The sequence below is a fragment of the Falco naumanni genome, chromosome 7 (genome assembly GCF_017639655.2).
Source record: "Falco naumanni isolate bFalNau1 chromosome 7, bFalNau1.pat, whole genome shotgun sequence".
Taxonomy (NCBI): Eukaryota; Metazoa; Chordata; class Aves; order Falconiformes; family Falconidae; genus Falco; species Falco naumanni.
Window position 1 is genome coordinate 10084532 of NC_054060.1, and position 7620 is coordinate 10092151.

Genomic DNA, 7620 nt, shown 5'->3' on the forward strand with positions numbered 1-7620 from the left:
GTCTTGTGCAGGTAGCGAAGGCTTTGAAGAAACGCTTTGAAGTACACTATAGAAGCAGACATTATTACCCACTGCCCAGGGATTTGGAGAAGGTTTAGTCTGATAAAAAGGCTTTGCATTCTGCTGGCAGGAAGCATGACATAAAGTGGAAATTCTTCCAAGCTGAATTCAAATGAGTTGATTTTTCTATCAGCCCTTCTTCTAGAGAATGGGTGTGCTGTTCCCTGGACTGTGTGAGGTTTAATGCTCTAACAAGGTTCACTCTACCAGTAAGAATTCACTGGGCAGAGCTGTGCTTAAAGTTTAGGACTGAAATTTTAAGGGGCTTGATTGGAGATGCGTTTTATGGTACACTGGAAGACAGTAAGTACATCTGGCTTGTACTCGGTGCTCAGGATTCAGAGGGGTCTTGGTGCTCAGGATTTAGAGGCACAGCAGATTTGGCAGGGGACAGGAGCTGGAGCAGAGGACAGATTAGCAAATCCTCATAGCTAGGACCACGGTGAATTAGCCTCCTTATGGGCGATTGTATCTTATGTTTGGCTCCAAACAGTGCTGTTAGACCCCTACCCTCATAAACACTACATTCTTTCACAAGCGTTTGGACTGGGCAAAGAAAATGGGGAGAAACAGGATAGGCTTGCGGACTAGGCACCTTTCGTCTCAACTGCAGTGAACCTATTGGCATCCCACAGGTGAGGAAAGGATGATGGCTGATAACAGCACTGACAGCAGATGTTTAGTGCTCGGCAAATTCTTTACAGCCAACCTTATCTGAAGTGCTTGCTTCCAAAAATCATCAGCTGTATTTGGGGTGATGCTGAAAACATCTTAAATGGTGTTTCAGGCAGCAAAGCCAAGAGATGGGTAGAAACTGTAGTTCACAAAGGCTGGCTTAAGTGACAATTTGCGTAGTGGGGAGTGACATTTATATGGTTGATTTAAAGGTGCTCCGTAAAGGAAACAAATATATTTTACACCTACTCTTCATGTGTAACAGAGGCTCAAGAATTTAGTTAAAAAACCTTGTTTGTTATTTGAGAACTCTCAAGACATTTTCCCTTTCTGCTTTGCTTTTTAAACAGAGTGAGAAGTAGGTGTGAATTTTTTTTCAAGTGATGAGATACGTGAATCTTCTGAACATCTAGATTCTTACCCCAGGTGTCCTTCCAATATTTGAATTAAATAGATGATAACAAGCAACAGGGAGTTTCTAGCAATTTAAGAAATAATCCTTCCTTTCCTGATTGCTTATCTTTTATCTTTTGATCTAGCAAGGTCCTAATCTTACTATTTCTCCACTCATCCTTAGATACCCTCCAGCCAAAAAAAGATAAGGTTTCATGTTTCTAAAGTAAACCCAGAAGAATCCTATGGAAATCACAGCAAAAACAACTAAACAAAAATGCCACTAACAAGCCACAGCATTCAGCCCTTTTTGAAAGCAACAAACCATAGCAAGAGCTCATGGATTTTCCCCTGTCACTACACTTTTTGGGATGTCCTCCTCCCCGTATTCATCTTGCCATGAAACAGTCTTAGGTCTGGTTCACACTGGGGACCTGGAAGCCCAGCTGCAGTTGTTAACAGATGTTTTCCTGTCTTCCCCAGAGTGGGTGCCACTTGTGCATCTATCTACTAATTCCTGTAATAAAATGCCACAAGGGCTTAATCTCACAGCTTCCAGGGGAGCTGCTCCACCCAGAGTTATTCCAGGCAACTCAATATGACTGTCATTCCAGGGGAAAGGCCAGTGAGGAGATGACAGCTCCAGGCATTGCTCTGTTAAACCAGAACTAAAGTCTGCTGCTGCTTAAAGGGGAATGTTTCAGCAGAGCCAGGAGGCAGTTTGCCTCATCCCTGCTCCATCGGGTGTTAGGATTCCTGTGAACTGCAAGCAGATGTTTGGCAAGCTGTGTTGCTTTCAGTAACTAGCTCTTCTGTGGCACTTTGGCGTTGTACATGCTTTACAAAAGAGCACCCAGGATCAGCAGGGTCACTCCACCCACGGGCATGGTGCATCATGGAGTAGGGTCACTCCAACCACAGGCACGGTGCATCATGAATAGAGTACATAACTTCTCCAAAGGCGCCCGTCGGGGTGAGATGTTCCGCCATGGGATGAATGCGTAAGTCACACAGCAACTCTGTGAGCTTCAGCATTTCTGGAGAGCAGCTACACGCTCCAAAGGGATGTCTGCACTCTGTTTGTCATGTTGCTCCGTTTGTTAGAGTTGCTTTCATAGTGGCAATGACCATGATGTGTTAGTGCAGTATCCTACAAGGGCTCAGGTGGATTCTCTGCTTCCTACACCTGTGCAGGGCTTTTAGGACATAGGTAAGCAGGTACTGATGGATGAGAAATGCTGTTACGGCACACATATTTCCCCTTTGACCTGATCTGATTTATCTCTCCTGTGATAACAATGCAAGTGCGTTGTCTGGGGGTGACAACAGTTCAGCTGGACAGGGAGGTGGTACACGTAGGGGTTAAAATCCAGTTCTGGTTTGGTGGGTTTTTTTTTCACGTCCAGGTCACTTGTAATTCTGGATGGAGTCCTGTTTCTTGGCAGTCACTTTAACATCATCAATAAACTCCAAAGCCATCTGAGGCTGCAAGATTAGCAGCTACCATCCCAATGAATTTATTTTATGCAGCTGAGATGAAGAAAAACAGTCTAAGGACACAATCTGCAAATTATCTTTAAAAAAAAAAAATACATTACTTGAATTATTTGTCAGCTTCCTTCAGGTTGCACTTCAGTGGGCCAGCCAGGACGTACCGCATGAATAGGCAGCGAAGCAGTGGGAGGCAAAGTCATAATCGGCTTTTGTGTTCTTTGATTATTGTTATCCAAACTAAACAAAGATTTGTGGTTTACTGGTGTCCTTCTTTTCCCTGTTTTTTTTTCAGATTAACTGCTACACTGCGACATTGTGTATATTAGTGATACTGTAGGAACCTGTTTAAGAGATAATCTCTGTACCCCGGCTTAATGATTGCTCCAACCTTTGTTTAAAAGAAATCTGCTGCTTATCATAGACTCAAATTGCCAGCCTTCCACAGCAATAACACTGGCTTTTAAGTGTCTGTAAAAAGCCATAAATGCTTTAGAGGGTTATAGGAATAACAGGCTAATGTAATGTACTAACTAGGAATGTGCAAAGGAGTCAGACTTGTCCAAGTATATCTGAAGCTGTTGCTGGCTCTAGATCACTGGTCTTTAATTAGCAATAGGACTTCACAGCAGCCCTCAGACCACTCGTGATAGATGAGGCATTGCAGTTTTACTGCACTGCTGGTTGAGGTTATCTATCAATAGTCACTGGAAGAATGATTAATCCTTGCAATTTTCACATGTTTTCTTGTCTGACATCCAAACTCAAAGACTCTCTGATAGAGAACTGGTCACTCCTTGAATTTATATGTTTTCTAGTAGCCTGGGGTTTTAGTTTTGAGACGTCAGAAGTGTGCTCATGTTGCGCTGATCCCTTACACGTTAGACTTTTATTTCCTTCCTTACTGGAACTCCGGTCTTTGTCCAGAAGCTGTATTACTTCTGCAGAAAACCCTTGGGAAGGTGCTTTGCCTCATTTTGTATACATTTCATTTCTCACAGAGAAACACATATTCATTCCTGCAAATCGAGCTTGCCTAAACCCAGTGATTGAGCCAGCTTCAACTCCTTTGCTTATTTCTTCTCTGCACAATTTCTTTCAAATTCTCCCCTATTCTGAGAGCTAAAAATACATCTGGGTGCTGCCTGGAGGCCATCAGAGAGCACAAAGGAAAGGGCAGCCTGAGCTTCATATGCATTGCTAAGCAATGCAGGAAGAGCCTTCCCCAACAAATGGGGATGCTCTTGTAATAGGCATCCATAAATACAGAAATCCGCCATTCCCCAAAGCAATTGCATACAGAAACACTCTCGCTCGTTTTATTTAGCCAGCACCAGACTCTTCTACAGAAAGTGCAATTGCTACTGACAGCTCAGAGTTATAATGATACCGAACAGGTGTAAACTGGAAGAACAGCTCAGCAGGGAGAAAAGTGACACCACCTCCCACCCCTGCCATCAGCAGAGCCTTCTCCTCGAGGTTTGTGTTTGTATCAGGAAAGAAAAGCGAGCTCTCATCAGAAAGGAAATCAAATATTTTATGCATTTTTCACTGACTGTGAATTTCCTCTCGACTTCTCAAAGCCCTGTTCTTCTACCAAAGCTCTCGGGAGTGCAGGCTTTCACATCAACCACTGCTAAGGGGAAGATGGAACCAAGATGTAGTTTCCTCGTTACCCAAGTGGGACACTTTGTCCTATATACAGGGAAAATGTGACTTACTAGGTAAAATCTAGACCCCACAAATGAGTCCTGATCCTCAAAAGATGACTATTCAGATAAAATGTTTAATATAGAAGGGCTGATAAACTCCCCTTGCTTTTATTTATTACTGCTCTGTTCAGAACAAACCACATGATGTCATTGAAGAACACAGTTGCGAAATCCTACATTCCAGACCAGGAACCAGGAACGATTCCCAAATTAGGCAAATGACATGCGAAATACCAGTAAAGCATCTATGAGGAAAAAAAAAATCCATTAAAAAAAACCCAAACAAAAAACTCTGAAGCCACATGAAACGAATTATGTTCTCCAAACCTTCACCTCAAATACTTTTACTGAAGAAGTCCTCAGTATCTTGAGAACATGGAGCTAGGATTGCAAAGTCAATTTAAAATTCAGAAGAAATATTTACAGATTATTAATATAGCAACAATCTGCAAATATTTCCTTTGGATACTGCCATTTGACAGAGATTTTGGATGTCTTGCTTCCCACTTTAACAGTATTTTTAGGAATGGGACTGCAAAAAAGCTTCCACGCTTCCTCTGCTCCCACAGCCTATTTACTTGTTTGAATGTTGATATGAAGAGCAAGTACAATGTTATTCTGAGAGCTGAGTCTTTGAATCGCTGCTCTTTCTTTCAGGATTAAAAACCTGGAAGATCCTACTCCATGGCCACCCTCGAGATGAGGGCCCTTTTCCCCCTTCGTTACAGTTTCGGGATTCCTTTCCAGTATCATATTTCTTGAGGCTGGTTTAGTCTTTTCACTTCAGGGGTAAAATTTCCCTCTTCTGGCTCCAAAAGAAGTTAAGACAGCAAGGACAGCTGGATCAGTTTATGTTGTCTAAAGTTAGCCGAGATGCTGGGAAGTCCTCAGGAGATACACTACCTCCTGGGGCTTTGTGCCTCGTTCTCAAGCAAGTTCAGCCTTTTTAATGTACGGAGAGGGAAAGACTGAGCTAAATACCTTGTATATCTCAGAAAAAAAAATGGATCAGAGCTTAGATATTATTTTCCTAAAATCGGTCACTTGAGATTTCTACTAAACAGATGGGAACAAAGCCCAATCTGTCCTAATTAAAGAACAAAACCAAATTAAATTGTAATTGAGTAGTTTCTCAGCATCCTGCACGATGTGGTGGAATATAATGTCCCATTGCACTGCAGAATGGAGACACCATAGCCTAAGTCTAGGTCCTCCAGGCTCCAAGTACAACATTTAAGGGCAGCCACAGGAGGAGGCAAACCTTTGCCAAAAGGCACATCAGAATTGCTGGGTGCTACACGTCCACCCACCCATCCCATGTTGTCCATGTGAAGGGGACATTCTCTAGGGCTCACTTGGTGAGCCACAGGACTAATGCTGCAGAGTGCCAGCCAGCAGCTCTGCTCCATCTCCTCGCAGAAGGTCACAGACACCTCCAGGTACGTGCTCAACTCCTCAACAAACAAGCAATGCAGAGTTTGACGAAAGGGTCACCTAAGCCAAGAGGAAGAGTCCTCTTTTCTTTCAGAGAGCCTCACATGTGGCTCCAAGCACCACTGACATATAATCTCCACACCAGCCTCCTGAAACGCTCTGCCTTCAGTCACACCTGCATTTCTCTGACATCTTCCAATGGAAAAGACATGCAGGGTTCACGCCAGAGGTAAAAAGAGGTACAAATTATGGGATGCCCCGACTCTGCAGGTTCAATTTCCAAACAGAGTCACGCCTCTACCCCCACACTGCTGATCAGAACCTAACCGACTGCAAGGAATGCAATAAAAGGCATCCAAATCCTTAACCAACATCACAGAGAGGCTGGTTAAACCTGATTACGTTCAGACACAGGCAGAAGGCGGCATAAATAAGATCCTTAAAAGGCAGGGGACAGAGCAAGGGTACAAATTGAATCAATTACACTTTGCACAAGGGTAACACCTTCCTTTTCCTTCTCCTGCTGTGCAGCTTCTCACCTGAGCACCACAAATCCCAGTCGCATAAGCCTGCTTCTCAGGGGGATCAGAAACAAGCCTGAAGAATGTTGAGCTTTATAATTTCTAGACTGTTTGGAATATGTTTGACACCATACATACTGGTACAATTGCACCTTGTCAAATAGAGGAACTTTATAGTGAGAATAAATGTTAATTCCCTGTGCTGGCTTTCAGCCTAGATCTTAGTAGATTGAAATATCGGCCACAGGAATAGCACCACCATCACCACCACCACCCCCCGCCCCGCCCAAAGTAGCAAGAAAAGTCAAACAAAAGTGCCAGATCCAGCATCTACCGCTGCCCAGCTTATGCTAGTCAAGTAACAGATGTTTCAGGCTGTGCATTTCAGAGGAAATTACACTGATATGCTCATGTAATACAGCAAATCCTGCTGCAAATATTTGCAGAATATTTATTTCAGGAATAAGTCCAGCTCTATTAAAAAAATGGACGTGAAACAAAATTACTTGGCTTGCAAAGCCTACAGTGCCCCTCTGCCAGTCCAGCACCACGGCAGCAATGCCAAGATAAGACTAAAGATGATCGCAGGTGTAGGTCCAGCAATGTCCATTCTCCATGATTTTCAGAAGGATTTTGTGCTGCCCACCCATCCTGTGTCATTCCATGGCAAAGCTGGCGGTACTCTGCTTTGAGCAAGCTTAGTAGCAGTCTTTGCCATTCACTTCTCCTTGCCTGAGGAACACCAAAGGAATGGACATAAGGATCAGCGTGGGACATCGCCTAGTATCTACCCATCACTCCCGTCTACCAGCTGAGCACTTAAGGCAGAATCTCGGGTGGATTCACACCCAGGATTCCCATACGACAGCTGCGAATATTAGTTTTTGAGCGTAATGAGTGTTTTTGCCTAGGTATGTGCCCAGTGCATGGCACTGTGGAGCTTTGATTTCACACAGACAAGTAAAGGCTAGCGGGTGAGGTGGATTTGGACCCTAAGCTCTGTGACCAGCTGGAGGTGGTTCTTGCTTTGGGAGCCCCTTACACCTTTTCTTCATCCTATGGAGCAGCGCTGCACTGCAAGAGGAGTGGCAGGGTGCGACCAAGTGAGATCTGATAAAGACTGAGCAGCAGCTGGCAAACATCTCAGAACAGGCAGGGCCAACATCAGGGTCAGTGTTTACAAATAATAAATCATGTGAGCAGGCTCACACCAATGTTTGGGAAAGAGTCTGCATCACCAGTTTGACCTCCTGCCCAGCTGGATTTTTTTTCTTTTTTTCTCTGAACAGAAATAAACTGGGGCCCCATGTTGGAAACTGGGAAAGTGCACAAAA